The sequence below is a fragment of the Oncorhynchus masou genome, chromosome 24, assembly GCF_036934945.1.
Source record: "Oncorhynchus masou masou isolate Uvic2021 chromosome 24, UVic_Omas_1.1, whole genome shotgun sequence".
NCBI lineage: Eukaryota > Metazoa > Chordata > Actinopteri > Salmoniformes > Salmonidae > Oncorhynchus > Oncorhynchus masou.
This window is the reverse complement of record NC_088235.1, coordinates 41,911,619-41,939,180: the sequence shown is the minus strand read 5'-3', so window position 1 is coordinate 41,939,180 and position 27,562 is coordinate 41,911,619. Positions and strand designations below refer to the sequence as shown.

Genomic DNA, 27,562 nt, shown 5'->3' with positions numbered 1-27,562 from the left:
AGGGCTTGCAAACCATTACAGACTACAAAGGGAAGCACAGCCAAGAGCTGCCCAGTGACACTAGCCTACCAGTCAAGCTAAACTACTTATATGCTTGCTTTGAGGCAAGTAACACTGAAACATGCATGAGAGCACCAGCTCTCCGCAGCCGATATTAGTAAGACCTTTAAACAGGTCAGCGCTCACAAGGCCGCAGGGCCAGACGGATTACCAGGACGTGTACTCCGAGCATGCGCTTACCAACTGGCAAGTGTCTTCACTGAAATTTTCAACCTCTCCCTGTCCGAGTCTGTAATACCAGCATGTTTCAAGAAGACCAGCATAGTGTCTGTGCCCAAGAACACTAAGGTAACCTGCCTAAACGAATACCGACCCATAGCACTCACGTCTGTAGCCATGAAGTGCTTCGAAAGGCTGGTCATGGCTCACAACACCATTGTCCCAGAAACCCTAGACCCACTCCAATTTGCATACCGCCCCAACAGATCCACAGATGATGCTATCTCTATTGCACTCCACACTGCCCTATTCATTGACTACAGCTCAGCGTTCAACACCATAGTGCCCTCAAAGCTCATCAATAAGCTAAGGATTCTGGGACTGAACACCTCCCTCTGCAACTAGATCCTGAACTTCCTGACGGGCCACCCCCAGGTGATAAGGATCGGTAACAACACATCTGCCATGCTGATCCTCAACACAGGGGTCCCTCATGGGTGCTTGCTCAGGCCCCTCTTGTACTCCCTGTTCACTCATGACTGCATGGCCAGGCACAACTCCAACACCAACATTAAGTTTGCCGATGACACAACAGTGGTAGGCCTGATCACGACAACGACGAGACAGCCTTTAGGGAGAAGGTCTGAGACCTGACCCTGTGGTGCCAGGACAACATCCTCTCCCTCAACGTGCTCAAAATAGAGGAGATGATTGTGGACTCCAGGAAAAAGAGGACCGCACACTCCCCCATTTTCATTGACGGGGCTGCAGTGGAGCAGGTTGAGAGCTTCAAGTTCCTTGGTGTCCACATCACCAACAAACTAACATCGTCCAAGCACGCCAAGACAGTTGTGAAGAGGCACGACAAAACCTATTCCCCACCAGGAGACTGAAAATGGGTCCTCAGATCCTCAAAAGGTTCTATAGGTGCACCATCGAGACCATCGAGAGAACTGGTTGCATCACTGCCTGGTATGGCAACCGCTCGGCCTCCGACCGCAAGGCACTACAGAGGGTAGTGCGAACAGCCCAGTACATCACTGGAGCCAAGCTTCCTGCCATCCAGGACCTCTCTATCAGGTGGTGTCAGAGGAAGGCCCTAAAAATTGTGAACGACTCCAGCCACCCTGGTCAAAGACTGTTCTCTTTGCTACCGCACGACAAGCGGTACCGGAGCGCCAAGTCTCGGTCCAAGAGGCTTCTAACAGCTTCTACCCCCAAGCACTAAGACTCCTGAACACCTAATTAAATGGCTACCCAGACGATTTGCATTGCCCCCCCCCCTTTACACTGCTGCTACTCTCTGTTGTTATCATCTATGCATATTTACTTTAATAACTCTACGTACATATATATATTACCTCAAATAACCGGTGCCCCCGCAAATTGATTCTGTACCGGTACCACCCTGTATATATTCTCAACATTTTTATTTTACTGCCGCTCTTTAATTACTTGTTACCTTTACTTCTTATTGTTATGTTTAAAAAAATGCATTGTTGGTTCGAGGCTCGTAAGTAAGCATTTCACTGTTGTATTCGGCGCATGTGACTACTAAAATTTGATTTGATAATCAATAATAATTAAAACTTAACTAACAGGGCGATGGGGGGTCCTTTACACAGATAAAGACACAACAACTGTGATTGGACCATAGAACTAACAGGGCTGAGCTTGCTTTATTTGCAGAGTTGTATCCTGTAAGCCTTTGCATCTGTAATTAAAATGGAACTGGCACAGTATGTCATCACTATTGTGTTGATTTATTATTTCCAGTCAATCATTTTGGATTAAAAAGGCCTAGGGTCATTTCCATGTAAAAGGACCCATGAGCACCAAAATGTGAAGTTAATTGGAGCATATCAAATTGGATGTCAAATGAAAGCTGAGTCTAGATTGTTTTTGTTGCAATACATTTTTCAAAAATGTTCCATCTGAAAAATTGGGAATAAGCAAAGTCTTTGATTTCTGCTCTAAGAGATGGATAGGGGGATTTAGATAAATACTTCTAAGGTATTAGAAATACAACATAACACAATAATGTTGAACTAAAGACCCGTGCCAACTAATATCAACACTTATATTTAGTTTTGGAGACATTTCTCTGCCTTCTGTATTGAAGAAACATTTACTTGTGACTTGAATTTCCGTTACCAAAAACCCATATATCTTTAAGATATACATGAGGGAGGGAGGATAATGAAAGTTCACAGAAGTAACAAGGTATTCCTATCAATTAGGTAGTGATTTTATTGATATCGATTTTGTTTTTGAATTATTAAGTGATTAAAACTGGAAATTCCGTTATTAAAACGGTATTTTCAGAAGAAGAAAAAATCAGTAACTGCAATAGAATTGGGATCAAAGAGAAATCATATTAGTCATACACCACAGTTGGGTTCACAAGTTTGAACAGCACAGAACAGTAAATAACAGTGTATAGTACAGTAAATAACAGTGTATAGTACAGTAAATAACAGTGTATAGTACAGTAAAGAACAGTGTATAGTACAGTAAAGAACAGTGTATAGTACAGTAAAGAACAGTGTATAGTACAGTAAATATGTGTATAGTACAGTAGAGTACAGTGTATAGTACAGTAGAGTACAGTGTATAGTACAGTAAAGAACAGTGTATCGTACAGTAGAGTACAGTGTATAGTACAGTAAAGAACAGTGTACAGTAGAGAACAGTGTATAGTACAGTAGAGAACAGTGTATAGTACAGTACAGTAGAGAACAGTGTATAGTACAGTAGAGAACAGTGTATAGTACAGTAAAGAACAGTATATAGAACAGTGTATAGTACAGTAAAGAACAGTGTATAGTAGAGAACAGTGTATAGTAGAGAACAGTGTATAGTACAGTAAAGAACAGTGTATAGTACAGTAAAGAACAGTGTATCGTACAGTAAATAACAGTGTATAGTACAGTAAAGAACAGTGTATAGTACAGTAGAGTACAGTGTATAGTACAGTAAATAAGTGTATAGTACAGTGTATAGTACAGTAAAGAACAGTGTATAGTACAGTAAAGAACAGTGTATAGTACAGTAAAGAACAGTGTATAGTACAGTAAATATGTGTATAGTACAGTAGAGTACAGTGTATAGTACAGTAGAGTACAGTGTATAGTACAGTAAAGAACAGTGTATCGTACAGTAGAGTACAGTGTATAGTACAGTAAAGAACAGTGTACAGTAGAGAACAGTGTATAGTACAGTAGAGAACAGTGTATAGTACAGTACAGTAGAGAACAGTGTATAGTACAGTAGAGAACAGTGTATAGTACAGTAAAGAACAGTATATAGAACAGTGTATAGTACAGTAAAGAACAGTGTATAGTAAAGAACAGTGTATAGTAGAGAACAGTGTATAGTAGAGAACAGTGAATAGTACAGTAAAGAACAGTGTATAGTACAGTAAAGAACAGTGTATCGTACAGTAGAGTACAGTGTATAGTACAGTAAAGAACAGTGTACAGTAGAGAACAGTGTATAGTACAGTAGAGAACAGTGTATAGTACAGTACAGTAGAGAACAGTGTATAGTACAGTAGAGAACAGTGTATAGTACAGTAAAGAACAGTATATAGAACAGTGTATAGTACAGTAAAGAACAGTGTATAGTAGAGAACAGTGTATAGTAGAGAACAGTGTATAGTACAGTAAAGAACAGTGTATCGTACAGTAGAGTACAGTAAAGAACAGTGTATAGTACAGTAAAGAACAGTGTATAGTACAGTAAAGAACAGTGTACAGTACAGTAAAGAACAGTATATAGTAGAGAACAGTGTATAGTACAGTAAAGAACAGTGTATCATAGAGTACAGTAGAGAACAGTGTATAGTAGAGTACAGTAGAGTACAGTGTATAGTAGAGTAGAGAACAGTGCATAGTAGATTACAGTAGAGAACAGTGTAGAGTACAGTGTATAGTAGAGTACAGTGTAATGTAGAAAACAGTGTATAGTAGAGTACAGTAGAGAACAGTGTATAGTAGAGAACAGTGTATAGTACAGTAAAGAACCGTGTATAGTACAGTAAAGAACAGTGTATAGTACAGTAAAGAACAGTGTATCGTACAGTAGAGTACAGTAAAGAACAGTGTATAGTACAGTAAAGAACAGTGTATAGTACAGTAAAGAACAGTGTATAGTACAGTAAAGAACAGTGTATAGTACAGTAGAGAACAGTGTATAGTACAGTAAAGAACAGTGTATAGTAGAGAACAGTGTATAGTACAGTAAAGAACAGTGTATAGTACAGTAAAGAACAGTGTATCGTACAGTAGAGTACAGTAAAGAACAGTGTATAGTACAGTAAAGAACAGTGTATAGTACAGTAGAGAACAGTGTATAGTACAGTAAAGAACAGTGTATAGTAGAGAACAGTGTATAGTACAGTAAAGAACAGTATATAGAACAGTGTATAGTACAGTAAAGAACAGTGTATAGTAGGGAACAGTGTATAGTAGAGAACAGTGTATAGTACAGTAAAGAACAGTGTATTGTACAGTAAATAACAGTGTATTGTACAGTAAATAACAGTGTATAGTACAGTAAAGAACAGTGTATCGTACAGTAGAGTACAGTAAAGAACAGTGTATAGTACAGTAAAGAACAGTGTATAGTACATTAAAGAACAGTGTACAGTACAGTAAAGAACAGTATATAGTAGAAAACAGTGTATAGTACAGTAAAGAACAGTGTATCGTAGAGTACAGTAGAGAACAGTGGATAGTACAGTAAAGAACCTTGTACAGTAGAGAACAGTGTATAGTAGAGTACAGTACAGAACAGTGTATAGTAGAGTACAGTAGAGTACAGTGTATAGTAGAGAACAGTGTATAGTACAGTAAAGAACAGTATGTAGTAAAGAACCATGTATAGTAGAGTACAGTAGAGAACAGTGTATAGTAGAGTACAGTAGAGAACAGTGTATAGTAGAGTACAGTAGAGAATAGTGTATAGTAGAGTACACTATATAGTAGAGTAGAGTTCAGTGTATAGTAGAGTACAGTAAAGAACAGTATATAGTGGAGTATAGTAGAGAACAGTGTACAGTAGAGAACAGTGTATAGTACAGTAGAGAATAGTGTATAGTACAGTAGAGAACAGTGTATAGTAAAGAACAGTGTATAGTAGCGTACAGTAGAGTACAGTGTATAGTAGAGTATACACTGTACTCGTGTAAACTCGTACAGTGTATTGTACAGTGTATAGTACAGTAGTGTATAGTACAGTAAAGAACAGTGTACAGTACAGTAAAGAACAGTGTACAGTACAGTAAAGAACAGTGTATTGTAGAGGACAGTGTATAGTAGAGAACAGTGTACAGTAGAGAACAGTGTATAGTACAGTAGAGAACAGTGTATAGTACCGTAGAGAACAGTGTATAGTAAAGAACAGTGTATAGTAGAGTACAGTAGAGTACAGTGTATAGTAGAGTATACACTGTACTCGTGTATACTCGTACAGTGTATCGTACAGTGTATAGTACAGTAGTGTATAGTACAGTAAAGAACAGTGTACAGTACAGTAAAGAACAGTGTGCAGTACAGTAAAGAACAGTGTATCGTAGAGGACAGTGTATAGTAGAGTACAGTAGAGAACAGTGGATAGTACAGTAAAGAACCTTGTACAGTAGAGAACAGTGTATAGTAGAGTACAGTACAGAACAGTATATAGTAGAGAACAGTGTGCAGTACAGTAAAGAACAGTGTATCGTAGAGGACAGTGTATAGTAGAGTACAGTAGAGAACAGTGGATAGTACAGTAAAGAACCTTGTACAGTAGAGAACAGTGTATAGTAGAGTACAGTACAGAACAGTGTATAGTAGAGAACAGTGTATAGTACAGTAAAGAACAGTTTATAGTAAAGAACAGTGTATAGTAGAGTACAGTAGAGTACAGTGTAGAGTAGAGAACAGTGCATAGTAGAGTACAGTACAGAACAATGTAGAGTAGTGTATAGTAGAGTACAGTGTTTAGTAGAGAACAGTGTATAGTACATTAAAGAACAGTGCATAGTAGAGAACAGTGTATAGTACAGTAAAGAACAGTGTATAGTAGAGAACAGTGTATAGTACAGTAAAGAATAGTTTATAGTAAAGAACAGTGTATAGTAGAGTAGAGAACAGTGCATAGTAGAGTACAGTAGAGAATAGTGTAGAGTAGTGTATAGTAGAGTACAGTGTATAGTAGAGTACAGTGTATAGTAGAGTACAGTGTATAGTAGAGAACAGTGTATAGTACAGTAAAGAACAGTGTATAGTAAAGAACAGTGTATAGTAAAGAACAGTGTATAGTAGAGTATAGTAGAGTACAGTGTATAGTAGAGTACAGTAGAGAACAGTGTATAGTAGAGAACAGTGTATAGTAGAGTACAGTAGAGAACAGTGTATAGTAGAGTACAGTAGAGAACAGTGTATAGTAGAGTACAGTATATAGTAGAGTAGAGAGTTAATTGTATAGTGTATAGTAGAGTACAGTAAAGAACAGTATATAAAGTGGAGTATAGTAGAGAAAAGTGTATAGTACAGTAGAGAACAGTGTATATTACAGTAAAGAACAGTGTATAGTAAAGAACAGTGTATAGTAGAGTACAGTAGAGTATAGTGTATAGTAGAGTATAGTGTATAGTAGAGTACACTGTATAGTAGAGTACAGTAGAGAACAGTGTATAGTAGAGTACAGTGTATAGTAGAGAACAGTGTATAGTACATTACATTTACATTTACATTTAAGTCATTTAGCAGACGCTCTTATCCAGAGCGACTTACAAATTGGTGAATTCACCTTCTGACATCCAGTGGAACAGCCACTTTACAATAGTGCATCTAAATCATTAAGGGGGGCGGGTGGTGAGAAGGATTACTTATCCTATCCTAGGTATTCCTTGAAGAGGTGGGGTTTCAGGTGTCTCCGGAAGGTGGTGATTGACTCCGCTGTCCTGGCGTCGTGAGGGAGTTTGTTCCACCATTGGGGGGCCAGAGCAGCGAACAGTTTTGACTGGGCTGAGCGGGAACTGTACTTCCTCAATGGTAGGGAGGCGAGCAGGCCAGAGGTGGATGAACGCAGTGCCCTTGCTTGGGTGTAGGGCCTGATCAGAGCCTGGAGGTACTGCGGTGCCGTTCCCCTCACAGCTCCGTAGGCAAGCACCATGGTCTTGTAGCGGATGCGAGCTTCAACTGGAAGCCAGTGGAGAGAGCGGAGGAGCGGGGTGACGTGAGAGAACTTGGGAAGGTTGAACACCAGACGGGCTGCGGCGTTCTGGATGAGTTGTAGGGTTTAATGGCACAGGCAGGGAGCCCAGCCAACAGCGAGTTGCAGTAATCCAGACGGGAGATGACAAGTGCCTGGATTAGGACCTGCGCCGCTTCCTGTGTGAGGCAGGGTCGTACTCTGCGGATGTTGTAGAGCATGAACCTACAGGAACGGGCCACCGCCATGATGTTGGTTGAGAACGACAGGGTGTTGTCCAGGATCACGCCAAGGTTCTTAGCGCTCTGGGAGGAGGACACAATGGAGTTGTCAACCGTGATGGCGAGATCATGGAACGGGCAGTCCTTCCCCGGGAGGAAGAGCAGCTCCATCTTGCCGAGGTTCAGCTTGAGGTGGTGATCCGTCATCCACACTGATATGTCTGCCAGACATCCAGAGATGCGTTTCGCCACCTGGTCATCAGAAGGGGGAAAGGAGAAGATTAATTGTGTGTCGTCTGCATAGCAATGATAGGAGAGACCATGTGAGGTTATGACAGAGCCAAGTGACTTGGTGTATAGCGAGAATAGGAGAGGGCCTAGAACAGAGCCCTGGGGGACACCAGTGGTGAGAGCGCGTGGCGAGGAGACAGATTCTCGCCACGCCACCTGGTAGGAGCGACCTGTCAGGTAGGACGCAATCCAAGCGTGGGCCGCGCCGGAGATGCCCAACTCGGAGAGGGTGGAGAGGAGGATCTGATGGTTCACAGTATCGAAGGCAGCCGATAGGTCTAGAAGGATGAGAGCAGAGGAGAGAGAGTTAGCTTTAGCAGTGCGGAGCGCCTCCGTGATGCAGAGAAGAGCAGTCTCAGTTGAATGACTAGTCTTGTAACCTGACTGATTTGGATCAAGAAGGTCATTCTGAGAGAGATAGCGGGAGAGCTGGCCAAGGACGGCACGTTCAAGAGTTTTGGAGAGAAAAGAAAGAAGGGATACTGGTCTGTAGTTGTTGACATCGGAGGGATCGAGTGTAGGTTTTTTCAGAAGGGGTGCAACTCTCGCTCTCTTGAAGACGGAAGGGACGTAGCCAGCGGTCAGGGATGAGTTGATGAGCGAGGTGAGGTAAGGGAGAAGGTCCCCGGAAATGGTCTGGAGAAGAGAGGAGGGGATAGGGTCAAGCGGGCAGGTTGTTGGGCGGCCGGCCGTCACAAGAAGCGAGATTTCATCTGGAGAGAGAGGGAGAAAGAGGTCAGAGCACAGGGTAGGGCAGTGTGAGCAGAACCAGCGGTGTCGTTTGACTTAGCAAACGAGGATCGGATGTCGTCGACCTTCTTTTCAAAATGGTTGACGAAGTCATCTGCAGAGAGGGAGGAGGGGGGGAGGGGGAGGAGGATTCAGGAGGGAGGAGAAGGTGGCAAAGAGCTTCCTAGGGTTAGAGGCAGATGCTTGGAATTTAGAGTGGTAGAAAGTGGCTTTAGCAGCAGAGACAGAGGAGGAAAATGTAGAGAGGAGGGAGTGAAAGGATGCCAGGTCCGCAGGGAGGCGAGTTTTCCTCCATTTCCGCTCGGCTGCCCGGAGCTCTGTTCTGTGAGCTCGCAATGAGTCATCGAGCCACGGAGCGGGAGGGGAGGACCGAGCCGGCCTGGAGGATAGGGGACATAGAGAGTCAAAGGATGCAGAAAGGGAAGAGAGGAGGGTTGAGGAGGCAGAATCAGGAGAAAGGTTGGAGAAGGTATGAGCAGAGGGAAGAGATGATAGGATGGAAGAGGAGAGAGTAGCGGGGGAGAGAGAGCAAAGGTTGGGACGGCGCGATACCATTTACATTTACATTTAAGTCATTTAGCAGACGCTCTTATCCAGAGCGACTTACAAATTGAGTAGGGGCAGTGTGGGAAGTGTTGGATGAGAGCGAGAGGGAAAAGGATACAAGGTAGTGGTCGGAGACTTGGAGGGGAGTTGCAATGAGGTTAGTGGAAGAACAGCATCTAGTAAAGATGAGGTCGAGCGTATTGCCTGCCTTGTGAGTAGGGGGGGAAGGTGAGAGGGTGAGGTCAAAAGAGGAGAGGAGTGGAAAGAAGGAGGCAGAGAGGAATGAGTCAAAGGTAGACGTGGGGAGGTTAAAGTCGCCCAGGACTGTGAGAGGTGAGCCGTCCTCAGGAAAGGAGCTTATCAAGGCATCAAGCTCATTGATGAACTCTCCGAGGGAACCTGGAGGGCGATAAATGATAAGGATGTTAACCTTGAAAGGGCTGGTAACTGTGACAGCATGGAATTCAAAGGAGGCGATAGATAGATGGGTAAGGGGAGAGAGAGAGAATGACCACTTGGGAGAGATGAGGATCCCGGTGCCACCACCCCGCTGACCAGAAGCTCTCGGGGTGTGCGAGAACACGTGGGCGGACGAAGAGAGAGCAGTAGGAGTAGCAGTGTTATCTGTGGTGATCCATGTTTCCGTCAGTGCCAGGAAGTCGAGGGACTGGAGGGAGGCATAGGCTGAGATGAACTCTGCCTTGTTGGCCGCAGATCGGCAGTTCCAGAGGCTACCGGAGACCAGGAACTCCACGTGGGTCGTGCGCGCTGGGACCACCAGATTAGGGTGGCCGCGGCCACGCGGTGTGGAGCGTTTGTATGGTCTGTGCAGAGAGGAGAGAACAGGGATAGATAGACACATAGTTGACAGGGTACAGAAGAGGCTACGCTAATGCAAAGGAGATTGGAATGACAAGTGGACTACACGTCTCGAATGTTCAGAAAGTTAAGCTTACGTAGCAAGAATCTTATTGACTAAAATGATTGAAATGATACAGTACTGCTGGAGTAGGCTAGCTGGTAGTGGCTGCGATGTTGACACTACACTAATCAAGTCGTTCCGTCGAGTGTAATAGTTTCTACAGTGCTGCTATTAGTACAGTAGAGAACAGTGTATAGTAGAGTACAGTGTATAGTAGAGTACAGTAGAGAACAGTGTATAGTAGAGTACAGTGTATAGTAGAGTACAGTGTATAGTAGAGTGCAGTGTATAGTAGAGTACAGTAGAGTACAGTGTATAGTAGAGAACAGTGTATAGTAGAGTACAGTAGAGAACAGTGTATAGTAGAGAACAGTGTATAGTACAGTAAAGAACAGTGTATAGTAAAGAACAGTGTATAGTAGAGTATAGTAAAGAACAGTGTATAGTAGAGTACAGTGTATAGTAGAGTCCAGTAGAGAACAGTGTATAATAGAGAACAGTGTATAGTAGAGTACAGTAGAGAACAGTGTATAGTAGAGTACAGTAGAGTACAGTGCATAGTAGAGTACAGTAGAGAAGTGTATAGTAGAGTACAGTGTATAGTAGAGTACAGTAGAGAACAGTGTATAGTAGAGTACAGTAGAGAACAGTGTATATTAGAGTACAGTATATAGTAGAGTAGAGAGTTCAGTGTATAGTAGAGTTGAGTATAGTGTATAGTAGAGTACAGTAAAGAACAGTATATAGTGGAGTATAGTAGAGAACAGGGTACAGTAGAGAACAGTGTATAGTACAGTAGAGAACAGTGTATAGTACAGTAAAGAACAGTGTATAGTAGAGTACAGTAGAGTACAGTGTATAGAGGATTACAGTGTTTAGTAGAGTACACTGTATAGTAGAGTACAGTAGAGAACAGTGTATAGTAGAGTACAGTGTATAGTAGAGAACAGTGTATAGTACAGTAGAGTATAGTAGAGTACAGTGTGTAGTAGAGTACAGTGTATAGTAGAGAACAGTGTATGGTACAGTAAAGAACAGTGTATAGTAGAGTACAGTAGAGACCAGTGTATAGTAGATTACAGTAGAGAACAGTGTATAGTAGAGTACAGTAGAGAAGTGTATAGTAGAGTATAGTAGAGTACAGTGTATAGTAGAGTACAGTGTATAGTAGAGTACAGTGTATAGTAGAGAACAGTGTATAGTAGAGTAGAGAGTACAGTGTATAGTAGAGTACAGTAGAGTACAGTGTATAGTAGAGTTCAGTGTATAGTAGAGTACAGTATAGAACATTGAATAGTAGAGAACAGTGTATAGTACAGTAGAGTACAGTGTATAGTAGAGTACAGTGTATAGTAGAGTACAGTGTATATTAGAGTACAGTGTAGAGTAGAGAGTACAGTAGAGTAGAGTACAGTGTATAGTAGAGAACAGTGTATAGTACAGTAGAGTACAGTGTATAGTAGAGTACAGTGTATAGTAGAGTACAGTGTATAGTAGAGAACAGTGTATAGTACAGTAAAGAACAGTGTATAGTAGAGTACAGTAGAGACCAGTGTATAGTAGAGTACAGTAGAGAAGTGTATAGTAGAGTATAGTAGAGTACAGTGTATAGTAGAGTACAGTGTATAGTAGAGAACAGTGTATAGTAGAGTAGAGAGTACAGTGTATAGTAGAGTACAGTATAGAACATTGAATAGTAGATAACAGTGTATAGTACAGTAGAGTACAGTGTATAGTAGAGTACAGTGTATAGTAGAGTACAGTGTATAGTAGAGTACAGTGTAGAGTAGAGAGTACAGTAGAGTAGAGTACAGTGTATTGTAGAGTAGAGAGTACAGTGTATAGTAGAGTACAGTGTGTAGTTGAGTATAGTGTATAGTAGAATTGAGTATAGTGGAGTAGAGTACAGTACAGTACACAGTAGAGTTGAGTACACTATATAATATTGTATTCTACTGTACTATACTCTACTGTTCGGTGCTCTATGGTACTCTACTATGCTCTACTTGTGAAACATAGACGTCTATGATTGGTTTGGCAGAGCTATTAAAATAATAGCCAGTGTGTAGAATAATACTCAAATATGCAAAGGAGGATATTGCATATTTATACCTTTGTGTACCTATTCAGGATACATCATCATGAAGAGAGTTGCATTCATATCCATAATTATGCATTTCTGGGGTGGGTATAATTTGTGGAACATTCCAACAGGAATCTGTTCCAAAAACGTTGTGAAGTACAAGGTTGCCAACAAACAACTCATGCAAAGTAGCAAGATCAATTCAACAAGTTGACGAATAGGCATCAACTCACCACGTAGGTTATTCTTAATGTTTGTCCATAGGCTACCAGAGTGAGGACTGGCATTTTCTGGAATAAATGTGGTGAGTGAAAAACTTTAATTTAATAGCCCACTCCCAACCTGGTATCTTATTCTACCGCTATACAACTTTGTATGTGTTGTTTGTTGATAACCTTGTTATTTACAAAGTTTTTGGAACATATTCCCGTTGGAACATTCCACAAGTTATACCCACCCCATTTCTGTGTAGTACAGATCAGGGACCTATGATGAAATTATGTTACTGCAATTCCGGAGCAAGGTGTAGATCCACTTCACTTACTGGAGTTCAATCACCAAAAAAATATGTTTTTTAAAGTCAGTGTGTCAAGTCATAGATAACACACAATGATTTCTGCAGACATCGTTGAATCTTAATTCGGAGCAGATAGTTAAGAGTTTTCTGAAAACGTGGACACAACTGTTAAGCGTGGTACTTGTGCATAGAGTTGTTTGGTTTTTTAAACTTGGAAATCAATGGTTTTTGTTTCCATACATTTTAAATCATGAGGCAAATCAGTCTGATCAACTGTACTTTGTCCCTCTTTTCCAATATTTTTTCTTAAACCAAATCAAAAGTGCTGGGGGAAATGCCAGCTCGCCACACATTTGCTAGCAGCTCTGCTATGCTAGTCTCTTCAACGTGGATTGATGGGCATTGATGCAACAAATGAGGAAACATAATCTATATGTATGATATACTATCTCAAACATACAGTGGGGCAAAAAAGTATTTAGTCAGCCACCAATTGTGCAAGTTCTCCCACTTACAAAGATGAGAGAGGCCTGTAATTTTCATCATAGGTACACTTCAAGCATGACAGACAAAATGAGAAAAAAATCCAGAAAATCACATTGTAGGATTTTTAATGAATTTATTTGCAAATTATGGTGGAAAATAAGTATTTGAGACAGATTTCTGGCTCTCACAGACCCGTAACTTCTTCTTTAAGAGGCTCCTCTGTGCCTCACTCGTTACCTGTATTATTGGCACTTGTTTGAACTTGTTATCAGTATAAAAGACACCTGTCCACAACCTCAAACAGTCACACTCCAAACTCCACTATGGCCAAGACCAAAGAGCTGTCAAAGGACACCAGAACAAAATTGTAGACCTGCACCAGGCTGGGAAGACTGAATCTGCAATAGGTAAGCAGCTTGGTTTGAAGAAATCAACTGTGGGAGCAATTATTAGGAAATGGAAGACCATACAAGACCACTGATAATCTTCCTCGATCTGGGTCTCCACGCAAGATCTCACCCCATGGGGTCAAAATGATCACAAGAACGGTGAGCAAAAATCCCAGAACCACACGGGGGGACCTAGTGAATGACCTGCAGAGAGCTGGGACCAAAGTAACAAAGCCTATCATCAGTAACACACTACGCCGCCAGGGACTCAAATCCTGCAGTGCCAGACGTGTCCCCCTGCTTAAGCCAGTACATGTCCAGGCCCGTCTGAAGTTTGCTAGAGAACATTTGTATGATCCAGAAGAAGTTTGGGAGAATGTCATATGGTCAGATGAAATCGAAATATAACTTTTTTGTAAAAACTCAACTCGTCGTGTTTGGATGACAAAGAATGCTGAGTTGCATCCAAAGAACACCATACCTACTGTGAAGCATGGTGGTGGAAACATCATGCTTTGGGGCTGTTTTTCTGCAAAATGACCAGGACGACTGATCCATGTATAGGAAAGAATGAATGGGGCCATGTATCGTGAGATTTTGAGTGAAAACCTCCTTCCATCAGCAAGGGCATTGAAGATGAAACGTGGCTGGGTCTTTCAGCATGGCAATGTTCCCCAACACACCGCCCGGGCAATGAAGGAGTGGCTTCGTAAGAAGCATTTCAAGGTCCTCGACTGGCCTAGCCAGTCTCCAGATCTCAACCCCATAGAAAATCTTTGGAGGGAGTTGAAAGTCCGTGTTGCCCAGCAACAGCCCCAAAACATCACTGCTCTAGAGGAGATCTGCATGGAGGAATGGGCCAAAATACCAGCAACAGTGTGTGAAAACCTTGTGAAGACTTACAGAAAATGTTTGACCTCTGTCATTGCCAACAAAGGGTATATAACAAAGTATTGAGATAAACTTTTGTTATTGACCAAATACTCATTTTCCACCATAATTTGCAAAGAAATTCATTAAAAATCCTACAATGTGATTTTCTGGAATTTTTTTCTCATTTTGTCTGTCATAGTTGAAGTGTACCTATGATGAAAATTACAGGCCTCATCTTTTTAAGTGGGAGAACTTGCACAATTGGTGGCTGACTAAATACTTTTTTGCCCCACTGTATCACTTACGTATGCATGTTTTGTTATTGATATTATTTAAATTGTTACTTACACATCTCAACCGTTTTAAATAGTATCGTCCAAAAATAAATTATTGGTGGCGTGGTTGTGATTCCATACATAGTGGTGTGCATTAATAATAATTAGGTAAACCATAGGTCGGTGACTGAGAATTTACATTTCATTTTCATATTTCAATTGACGTAACCAAATGTTCACAGACTGCGCGAGACACCTCTATCCTGCACCGCTGCTGCGCGATAGCCAAACCTACAAAAGCAAGGTTTTTTGTGAATTGTATCCTTACCTAGGTTTGTGCATAGTCTTATCATTATGCTGTGCATAATCTCTCTCTCTCTCTCTCTCCCTCTCCTCTCCTCTCCTATCCTCTCCTCTCCTCTCCTCTCCTCTCCCTCTCCTCTCCCTCTCCTTAAATCACCACAGCAGCTGTGGACTCATGTTTTTCTTTCCTCTTTATTTCATCATGATGGACGGTTGGATCCGTTTTTACTTCATTTGCTGCCATTTCCCTGTCACCAATTAATTTACTGCTGTGCTTTGGACTTCATCAACCTCAATTGGAACCTTATTCTTATACAATTTTCCTCTCAGACTCCTATTTTAGATGGGTGTGTTTGCATGCTTGTGTTTGAAGGCTATGCAGGGCCGGCCCTAGACTTTTGGGGGCCATCAGCGAGATTTGGTTGGGGGACCCCCACACCTCACGGGCATGACATTTTAGTGGCCCCCTTCTTGATGGCGGAGAGAAACATTTGAATTGATTTAGTTTATTTTTGGCAATTCTACGTGTTTTGCCATGGGGAGTAGAGAAGATGTTGCAGTTCTAAAACAATATTTCTGCAATTATACCCATTTTGCAATGGGGTGGAGAGAAGTTTAGCAATTTACAATGTATTTCAGTCCATTCTTCTCCTTTTGCCATCGGGTGGAGATATTTTTTCTTTCTTTTAAACTAATTTCCTGCAAATCTACACATTTTGACTAGACTTATTCCATGTTAATAATATCTGAGTGAGATTGACTGACAAAATAAATGTGGGCCCCCTAGAGGTCAGGGCCCCTTTGCACATGCCCTGTGTGCCTGGTTGGTATTCGGCCATAATAGCTGGCTAGACTAACTTAACAGGCTAAAATTGTTATCTGACATGGCCAACTGAGGGACTGTCAGTGACTGACATAAAAAGTGGAAAAACTGCAGATGCACAACCAAATTTCAAAATGGCACTTTGTTTATTCTACTCTTCTAACTCTCCACAGAACGTTGAGTCCGCGACTGAGTTATTTTTTGGAGTGGTAGGGGGCCCCTAGCGGCCGGGGGCCCTAAGGGACCTCTTATGCCTGGAGTACTGGCCAACAAGCCAGTAGAATTGTATTATATTTGGTTGTATTCATGTCAATAGGAGAGAGTCCAGCTGCCATGACACTTGTGTGATCAAAGAGGTGTTTCCAATGGGTAGACCAATTCTATACATCTTGGTAACTATCTTTGCTAAAGCTTACAAACCTAAGAGAGATAGAGAGAGACTTGAGAAGAGACAAAGAGGGAGAAATTACATTTAAACTTCCCAATTAAGAAGCTAAATCTGGAGAGAGGTGTTTCAAATCTGTCCATGAACGTGGGGAAAAACCGACAGAGAAGAAGAGAAAGCCAAGCGAGTATGCTGTTCTATTGTCTGCTAGCAAATCAGATCAGTTGTTCTCTTCGAGTAATTTGGGGAGAGAATGGGATCGGAACGTCTGAAAGCTTTTAAGAGCTATCCTCCAATTAACTATTCATCTTAATTTCTTTTCCTGGTGTGACACAATGTGGTGGTGATTCTTAAGAAAGTCCTCGTAGTTAAAAGTGAGTTTGGAGTAGCAGAAGATTGATTTGTACATTATCACTCATTCCCTATTGTGTTAACTTAAATATATTTTTAAACCAAATTAATTTTACTAAGTCTAGGAGAGAAATTTGGAGTTAATTATGAGTCATATTTAATTAACTTCAAACTGTTAAAAAAATATATATCACTACACATACAAACTAAATACTTACCCATCCTCACTCATCTCCTCCTCCTCCTCGTCATTAACATTAGTTTGTGTCTATAGAACAGAGTTTCCTCTTATGAGAACTCATGTATGTTCAGGAGAGGACTGTATAAAATGTAGTCAGGAAAGGATTGTTTATAAAACAGTCCAGCTGGGTTTCAAACTTACTGATGAAGTTTGTGTCTATAGAAGACAATTTCATGGCCAGGGGAGGATATTGTACATTATATAATGTCCAGTGGCTTTTAAATCATTTTAAAAATATGATGGTTCTGATGAAGTCATTCATTCTTTATAACTGAGGTAATAAGGTGGTTTATGTGTGGACATGCGTGCTTCATTTTGAGCTTTTAGAGTCTCTTTCTCCCTGCCCTATCCCCATTCTAAAGAAGCTTGTCTTATTTCATAGAATCCCTTCAAAGGCCAGCAGACACAAAGGTGTGTACTCAAGGGCAAATTCTTACTATGTTAGTCATTGTTCCAAGTCCTTTTTGATTGTTCAAGAACATGATGTAGATTGAAATGAGGAAATTGATTTCGAAACGCACACATGCACCAAAACACACCAGATGATTTCTTGGGTAGCAATAAATAAGCTGGTCATAAATATTTCAAAAACTAAAAACATTGTATTTGGGACAAATCATTCACTAAACCCTAAACCTCAATAAAATCTTCTTATGAATAATGTGGAAAATTAGCAAATTGAGGAGACTAAACTGCTTGGTGTAACCCTGGATTGTAAACTGTCATGGTCAAAACATATTTATACAACAAACGTTAGCTAAGATGGGGAGTGGTATGTCTGTAATAAAGCACTGCTCTGCTTTCTTGACATCGCTATCAACAAAGCAAGTCCTACAGGCCCTAGGTTTGTCACACCTGGGCTATTGTCCAGTCATATGGCCAAGTGCTACAAAGGGGGACATGAATGTAGAATGTCAGAATGTATGAATGTAGAATGAGCAGAATGTCTAGCCCTTACATACAGTTGAAGTTGGACGTTTACATACACCTTAGCCAAATACATTTCAACTCAGTTTTCACAATTCCTGACAATTAATCCTAGTAAAAATTCCCTGTCTCAGGTCAGTTAGGATCAACTATTTATTTTAAGAATGTGAAATGTCAGTGTAATAGTAGAGAGTGATTTTATGTCAGCTTTTATTTCTTTCATCACATTACTAGTGGGTCAGAAGTTTACATACATACACTCAATTAGAATTTGGTAGCATTGCCTTTAAGTGGTTTAACATGGGTCAAACGTTTCGGGTAGCCTTCCACAAACTTCCCACAATAAGTTGGGTGAATTTTGGTACATTCCTCCTGACAGAGCTGGTGTAACTGAGTCAGGTTTGTAGGCCTCCTTGCTCGCACACGCTTTTTCAGTTCTGCCCACAGATTTTCTATAGGATTGAGGTCAGGGCTTTGTGATGGCCACTCCAATACCTTGACTTTGTTGTCCTTAAGCCATTTTGCCACAACTTTAGTATGCTTGGGGTCATTATCCATTTGGAAGACCCATTTGCGACCAAGCTTTAACTTCCTGACTGATGTCTTGAGATGTTGCTTCAATATATCCACATAATTTTCCTCCTCATGATGTCATCTATTTTGTGAAGTGCACCAGTCCCTCCTGCAGCAAAGCACCCCCACAACATGATGCTGCCACCCCCGTGCTTTACGGTTGGGATAGTGTTCTTCGACTTGCAAGCCTCTCCCTTTTTCCTCCAAACATAACCATGGTCATTATGGCCAAACAGTTCTGTTTTTGTTTCATCAGACCAGAGGACATTTCTCCAAAAAGTACGAGCTTTGTCCCCATGTGCAGTTACAAACCGTAGTCTGGCTTTTTTATGGCGGTTTTGGAGCAGTGGCTTCTTCCTTGATAAGCTGCCTTTCTGGTTATGTCGATATTGGACTTGCTTTACTGTGGATATAGACACTTTTCAAATCAAATCAAATGTTATTTGTCACATACACATGGTTAGCAGATGTTAATGCGAGTGTAGCGAAATGCTTGTGCTTCCAGTTCCGACAATGCAGTAATAACCAACAAGTAATCTAACTAACAATTCCAAAACTAATTTCTTATACACAGTGTAAGGGGATAAAGAATATGTACATAAAGATATGAATGAGTGATGGTGCAGAGCAGCATAGGCAAGATACAGTAGATGGTATCTACGTTCAGTATATACATATGAGATGAGTATGTAAACAAAGTGGCATAGTTTAAGTGGCTAGTGATACATGTATTACATAAGGATTCAGTAGATGATAGAGTACAGTATATACGTATACATATGAGATGAATAATGTAGGGTATGTAAACATTATATTAGGTAGCATTGTTTAAAGTGACTCGTGATATATTTTACATCCTTTCCCATCAATTCCCATTATTGAAGTGGCTGGAGTTGAGTCAGTGTGTTGGCAGCAGCCATTCAATGTTAGTGGTTGCTGTTTAACAGTCTGATGGCCTTGAGATAGAAGCTGTTTTTCAGTCTCTCGGTCCCAGCTTTAATGCACCTGTACTGACCTCGCCTTCTGGATGATAGCGGGGTGAACAGGCAGTGGCTCGGGTGGGTGTTGTCCTTGATGATCTTTGTGGCCTTCCTGTAACATCGGGTGGTGTAGGTGCCCTGGAGGGCAGGTAGTTTGCCCCCGGTGATATGTTGTGCAGACCTCACTACCCTCCGGAGAGCCTTACAGTTGTGGGCGGAGCAGTTGCCGTACCAGGCGGTGATACAGCCCGCCAGGATGCTCTCGATTGTGCATCTGTAGAAGTTTGTGAGTGCTTTTGGTGACAAGCCGAATTTCTTCAGCCTCCTGAGGTTGAAGAGGCACTGCTGCGCCTTCTTCACGATGCTGTCTGTGTGAGTGGACAAATTCAGTTTGTCTGTGATGTGTATGCCGAGGAACTTTTGTACCTGTTTCCTCCAGCATCTTCACAAGGTCCATTGCTGTTGTTGTGGGATTGACTTGCACTTTTCGCACCAAAGTACGTTCATCTCTAGGAGACAGAACTCGTCTCCTTCCTGAGCGGTATGACGGCTGCGTGGTCCCATGGTGTTTATACTTGCGTACTATTATTTGTACAGATGAACATGGTACCTTCAGGCATTTGGAAATTGCTCCCAAGGATGAACCAGACTTGTGGAGGTCTACAATTGTTTTTTGTTTTTGTTGTTTGTTTGTTTGTTTTTACCCCTTTTTCTCCCCAATTTCGTGGTATCCAATTGTTGTAGTAGCTACTATCTTGTCTCATCGCTACAACTCCCGTACGGGCTCGGGAGAGACGAAGGTTGAAAGTTATGCGTCCTCCGATACACAACCCAACCAGCCGCACTGCTTCTTAACACAGCGCACATCCAACCCGGAAGCCAGCCGCACCAATGTGCCGGAGGAAACACCGTGTACCTGGCAACCTTGGTTAGCGCGCACTGCGCCCGTCCCGCCACAGGAGTCGCTGGTGCGCGATAAGACAAGGACATCCCTACCGACCAAGCCCTCCCTAACCCGGACGACGCTAGGCCAATTGTATGAAACTTGAACGGTAGTGTACATTCAAACAAAGAACAATTGTGTTGTTGGACAAACGGAGCGATATATATATATAAACAAAGCCTTCGGTAGATGAAACAATGATGAGTCATAATCACATATGGTCATTCTCGCTCATGCTCTTTATCGCTCTTACTCTCTGTCTCTCTCTTTTTCTAGCCCAGCAAATGAAGTATTCTCTTTGTAACATTGAAGCATTCTCTTTTAAACATATCTGCTCTTTCCAAGTAGTGTTACATTGTTACAACAATTTTGTAAATGTGAAAAGAATGTGTTAGTATTTCATCAGATGAGTCAAAATTCATGTAGCTTTCAGTATGCAGTATGACGGTGAGGAACCAAAGCTAGCCAACAGAAATACACACGCACACACAAATACTCTCGCTCTCTCTGCTTTGTTTGTGATAGGTGTGAATGTCATTTCATCAAGTCAAGTCACCCACCATCTCAGATTGTTCTGAAATCGTTTCTGTAGTTATAAACCAACAAAATTAGCATTCCTGAAACATTATTTTGTGGGTGGCTACTTTTAAAGAATGTAAAATCTAAAATGTATTTGTTTAACAATTTTTGTTTTGGTTAATACATGATTCCATATATGCTATTTCATAGTTTTGATGTCTTCACTATTATTCTACAATGTAGAAAATAGTAAAAATAAAGAAAAACTTTGAATGAGTAGGTGTTTAAAACTTTTGACCGGTAGTGTATATGATCAGGACTATTTTCTTGGTAAGAGAACATTAAACCTTTTTAAAAATATTTGTTTAACCTGTTTTTAAAGTATTTTACTGCAAGATATTAATTGCCACAATTGTTTGTTCTTCAAATTATGTATTTTATTAAAACAGAAAAAAATAAGTAAATAGCACAAATTATCTTGAATAAAATAAATAAAAAATTACATTTAAAATCAAACAAATTGTGTGATGGGCACTTTTTCAAATGGAAAAATGGGTCTCTAAAGTAAACAGAACACATGGTCAATTAAGTTTTGGGTCCATTCGTGTTAAGAGAAGAGAGAGAATGACATCAGTTTAATTAGTGAAAGAATTTCAACAAGCCTTTGCAACTCTCTTAGTGAATTTCAGTATGCCATTTATTTAAAAAGATACTTGTTTAACAACTGACCCACAGATTTCTTCTTAAAGAATCTTGTAAGAGTCTGCTGACTTCCACAGACTTCAAGCTTTCTTTTAATAGGAATTTTCTCAGCTATCTGCAATATGATTGAAGAATGAACAGGTGTTAAACATGGCCTTTGCTACACAGAAATCAGCAGTTGACTTCTCCATTGTCAACACTTTGATTAAATCATTAAAATTACCATATAAGTATCATTAGCTTGTGGGGCTAGTGAGGCTATCGAGCTATTAGATTGTTCCTGCAGTGAGGAGGATTCATCATTTTTTTCCCACCATCCTCAATTCGTCGGGGCATGGACTCTACAAGGTGTCGAAAGTGTCCCAGAGGAATGCTGGCCCATGTTGACACCAATGCTTCCCACAGTCTGAGAAACAAGGTCCTTGAAGTCAATAACTTGCTTGTAACAGATGACATTCATGTTCTGACTATCTCTGAAACTCACTTAGATAATACCTTTGATGATACAGTGGTAGCATGGTTATAACATCTACCGAAAAGACAGAAATGCCAACTGGGGCGGTGTTGAGGTCTATATTCAGAACCACATGCCTGTAAAGCTTAAAGATGATCTAATGTTTCATACTGTTGAAGTAATATGGCTACAGGTTCATCCTTCTCACCTAAAGCCCATTCTTGTGGGAAGCTGCTCTAGACCACTAAGTGCTAAAAATTGAAAAAGCAGGTAAAAATACACCTTACAGAACAGCGGGGACTGTGAAGTAACACAAACATAGGCAAAGACATGCATACACACACATGATAACATACAGTGCCTTGCGAAAGTATTCTGCCCCCTTGAACTTTGCGACCTTTTGCCACATTTCAGGCTTCAAACATAAAGATATAAAACTGTATTTTTTTGTGAAGAATCAACAATAAGTGGGACACAATCATGAAGTGGAACAACATTTATTGGATATTTTGAACTTTTTTAACAAATCAAAAACTGAAAAATTGGGCGTGCAAAATTATTCAGCCCCCTTAAGTTAATACTTTGTAGCGCCACCTTTTGCTGCGATTACAGCTGTAAGTCGCTTGGGGTATGTCTCTATCAGTTTTGCACATCGAGAGACTGAAATTGTTTCCCATTCCTCCTTGCAAAACAGCTCAAGCTCAGTGAGGTTGGATGGAGAACATTTGTGAAAAGCAGTTTTCAGTTCTTTCCACAGATTCTCGATTGGATTCAGGTCTGGACTTTGACTTGGCCATTCTAACACCTGGATATGTTTATTTTTGAACCATTCCATTGTAGATTTTGCTTTATGTTTTGGATCATTGTCTTGTTGGAAGACAAATCTCCGTCCCAGTCTCAGGTCTTTTGCAGACTCCATCAGGTTTTCTTCCAGAATGGTCCTGTATTTGGCTCCATCCATCTTCCCATCACTTTTAACCATCTTCCCTGTCCCTGCTGAAGAAAAGCAGGCCCAAACCATGATGCTGCCACCACCATGTTTGACAGTGGGTATGGTGTGTTCAGGGTGATGAGCTGTGTTGCTTTTACACCAAACATAACGTTTTGCATTGTTGCCAAAAAGTTCAATTTTGGTTTCATCTGACCAGAGCACCTTCTTCCACATGTTTGGTGTGTCTCCCAGGTGGCTTGTGGCAAACTTTAAACAACACGTTTTATGGATATCTTTAAGAAATGGCTTTCTTCTTGCCACTCTTCCATAAAGGCCAGATTTGTGCAATATACGACTGATTGTTGTCCTATGGACAGAGTCTCCCACCTCAGCTGTAGATCTCTGCAGTTCATCCAGAGTGATCATGGGCCTCTTGGCTGCATCTCTGATCAGTCTTCTCCTTGTATGAGCTGAAAGTTTAGAGGGACGGCCAGGTCTTGGTAGATTTGCAGTGGTCTGATACTCCTTCCATTCCAATATTATCGCTTGCACAGTGCTCATTGGGATGTTGAAAGCTTGGGAAATCTTTTTGTATCCAAATCCGGCTTTAAACTTCTTCACGACAGTATCTCGGACCTGCCTGGTGTGTTCCTTGTTCTTCATGATGCTCTCTGCGCTTTTAACGGACCTCTGAGACTATCACAGTGCAGGTGCATTTATACGGAGACTTGATTACACACAGGTGGATTGTATTTATCATCAATAGTCATTTAGGTCAACATTGGATCATTCAGATCCTCACTGAACTTCTGGAGAGAGTTTGCTGCACTGAAAGTAAAGGGGCTGAATAATTTTGCACGCCCAATTTTTCAGTTTTTGATTTGTTAAAAAAGTTTGAAATATCCAATAAATGTCGTTCCACTTCATGATTGTGTCCCACTTGTTGTTGATTCTTCACAAAAAAATACAGTTTTATATCTTTATGTTTGAAGCCTGAAATGTGGCAAAAGGTCGCAAAGTTCAAGGGGGCCGAATACTTTCGCAAGGCACTGTACGCACTATACATACACGTACACATGGATTTTGCATTGTAGATATGACAGTGGAGTATGGGCCAGAGGGCACACACTTAGTGTGTTGTGAATTCTGTAATGAATGTATTATAAAAAAAATATATTGTTTAACTGCCTTAATTTTGTCAGACCCCAGGAAGAGTAGCTGCTCCCTTGTATCTTAACACACTCAAACCGGTGCGCCTGGCACGTACTACCATACCCCGTTAAAGGCACTTAAATATTTTGTCTTGCCCATTCACCTTCTGAATGGCACACATATGCAATCCATGTCTCAATTGTCTCAAGGCAAAAAAAATACTTTTTTAGCCTGTCTCCTCCCCTTCATCTACACTGATTGAAGTGGATTTAACAAGTGACATCAATAAGGGACTATTATTTTCATCATGAGCCAAATGTTTTGGTTTCCTACCAAAGTTGCAAAGAAAATGTTGTGAAACATTGTAACAAACACAAGAGACCAGCAAAATGGATAAAAGGGGGTGGTGGCAGTAGCAGGAAGAGCGGCATTTAGTGGGCAACATGGTACGTTCACACTAATTTACAGTAAATAATGCAAGTGACTTCAATGGTAGATTTTTCTGAACGGGAAAAAAACATCACCAGATTCACAGGGAATACATTACAAAGGGTGAAGAATCAATACTCCAAGCAGCAGCTCCTTACTACTTGTTAAACAGAGATAACTGATACTGTATACTGGTTGTTGAGGGTGGAATCTGCGTGGATGGGTCTTTGGGTGGCTATTGATAATTCTGTTGAATTCCCCATGTCTTACTCATTCATGTCTTACTCATTCAGCTTAGCTTAATTTCTCAGAGATCAAATTATATTTCAACAAGTAATGTTTCAGGAATGCTAATCTTAAATGTTTCTAACAACAGAAACAATTTCTTTATTGTGCCTTTTGAGGTGGAATGACTCAGGCCTGTAATGCAATGGATGTAATACAGTCCGGTATTAGTGTTGACCTGGTTTACCTTCTGTCTTCTAACTCAATCTAACCGTACCCTGCTCTGAGCTCCACTATGTCTGCATGTCTACTGTTCCCTACAGTAACTCAATCTATCCCTGCTGTGCTCTGTGCTCCACTATGTCTGTCTATCAGCCTCCATAGGGAGAATGACTATTGATCCTCTGGAATAGCTTCTCTCTCTCTGTGGAGGATGTCAGACCTTGCTGTGCCTGCAGTGTAAAGAACTCTGTGGTGGTTGGAATCTAGGCTGTTTGCAAAGCCCCTCTGAAGCACACAGAGATCTGAGCTAGGCGGTGGCTGATGGCACTTGGCTGGCTCAGCTGGAATGGATCGGGAGTAGTAATACATTATCTACTTTTGATGATGTACCGTACCTTACCATTCTCTGGTTGATGATGTACTGTACCTTACCATTCTCTGCTTGATGATGTACTGTACCTTACCATTCTCTGGTTGATGATGTACTGTACCTTACCATTCTCTGCTTGATGATGTACTGTACCTTACCATTCTCTGCTTGATGATGTACTGTACCTTACCATTCTCTGGTTGATGATGTACTGTACCTTACCATTCTCTGCTTGATGATGTACTGTACCTTACCATTCTCTGCTTGATGATGTACTGTACCTTACCATTCTCTGCTTGATGATGTCATTACGGCCATTGTGGTCCTTCAAGGGCTCAGGCTTCCTGTTTTGTCGTCCTGAAGTAGCAGTTCCCGCTTTACACAGAAGGCCTTTTCATTCGTCATGGATGTGTAGATTTCTACAGCAGTTGTGTTTTGAAAGATAATTTCATGGGTGGATGCTTAATTTATGTATCATGTAGGTGTACATTTGATTTAACATACCTTTTTATCCAGGTTGGCTCATTAAAATACATTTGAAATAGATGTAATACATTTTTCACAACAGATCTGGAGACTTGATAAACAGCATAGCACTGTCTTTGAATTTAAAACCATAAGGGAAAAATTTATTCAAGAACTTGCTTATGGCTGCAGTGAAATCACTGTTGACTTGAACTACCAGAGCTAGAGCTTTATACAGGGTCCATTCTTACAGGCCTCTACGGAGAAACATTCCTATTATAATGAAAGTGCAAGGGCCTGCAGCCGAGAAAGAACTGGGTTGTATACACGAGGCCAGGTTTAGATCTCACAGATGGAAAGTTTGTGTCAATGTTTCTAATCGGTTTATCAATGGTTTCATAATAAAAATTCAACTCAGCAGAATAATAAGTTAGAATTGTCTGACTGTTTTCCCACAGACCATTTCAGTTCCATATTTCCCAGACACAGACCGTAGATGTGGGATGTTCGGAAAGCATAACACGCACGCACAAAGGGTGTAAACAGAGGTGTGGTATTCAGATATTGTCACAACCAGCCTGTATTGCCTTTTTGATGAAAGTTTGTTATCTGAAGATATTCTGGACTGAACTGTGTGTCCCTTCACACAGAAGCCTGCCAGCTTGTGTTTGACCATCAATAAGGTTTACAGGCTGACACACATGTTCAATACCAGTCAGTGGTATCATAGGAAACCTATAATGAAAGATGTGTGATTATGTTATTACTGTACTCCAATATATACCTGTGTCTATTATGATATTATAAAAATGTATCTGTAAGTTTCGTTGACTCCAGTGAGCTAACGATTAGTGAGATAAAATACTCTTTATTAATTATGTTGTTATGGATATGATGAGGGGAGAGGAGGGAGAGAAAGAGTTTAGGCTATAAAATGTTTATTTACATTGTTTGCAATATTGGACTAAAACAAGCTTATATTTTGGGTTCTGATGGGGTCCGACAGTTGAATGAACTCATGAGGCATTTATAAGTTATATTCTTTAAGAATCAATGGGTTAGTGTTGCGGTCAGCTGTTTTTCCACCCGCACCCACCTGCAATTGCTAATAACTCATCCAAAACCGCCCAACCTATATGTGAAAAAGAGAAAACATGAGGCCTGCACCTGGTCCTAACCCGCTAATTTAGAAAATGCACTGTAGGCTACAGTCCGAGACATCTCATTAGAAAATCATGGGCATTCATATGGAGTTGGTCCCCCCTTTTCTGCTATAACAGCCTCCACTCTTCTGGGAGGGCTTTCCCATACAGTGGGGCAAAAAAGTATTTAGTCAGCCACCAATTGTGCAAGTTCTCCCAATTAAAAAGATGAGAGAGGCCTGTAATTTTCATCATAGGTACACTTCAACTATGACAGACAAAATGAGAACAAAAAATCCAGAAAATCACATTGCAGGATTTTTTATGAATTTATTTGCAAATTATGGTGGAAAATAAGTATTTGGTCACCTACAAACAAGCAAGATTTCTGCCTCTCACAGACCTGTAACTTCTTCTTTAAGAGGCTCCTCTGTCCTCCACTCATTACCTGTATTAATGGCACCTGTTTGAACTTGTTATCAGTATAAAAGACACCTGTTCACAACCTCAAACAGTCACACTCCAAACTCCACTATGGCCAAGACAAAAGAGCTGTCAAAGGACACCAGAAACAAAATTGTAGACCTGCATCAGGCTGGGAAGACTGAATCTGCAATAGGTAGGCAGCTTGGTTTGAAGAAATCAACTGTGGG

At 40.9% G+C, this 27,562-nt stretch overlaps 1 protein-coding gene across 4 annotated transcripts in view; it reads left to right on the top strand.

Annotated features, from left to right (window-relative positions):
* LOC135512201 (E3 ubiquitin-protein ligase MARCHF8-like) overlaps nt 1–27,562 on the top strand; it is a 140,075-nt gene that overhangs the window by 2,464 nt on the left and 110,049 nt on the right. The window lies entirely within an intron of this gene.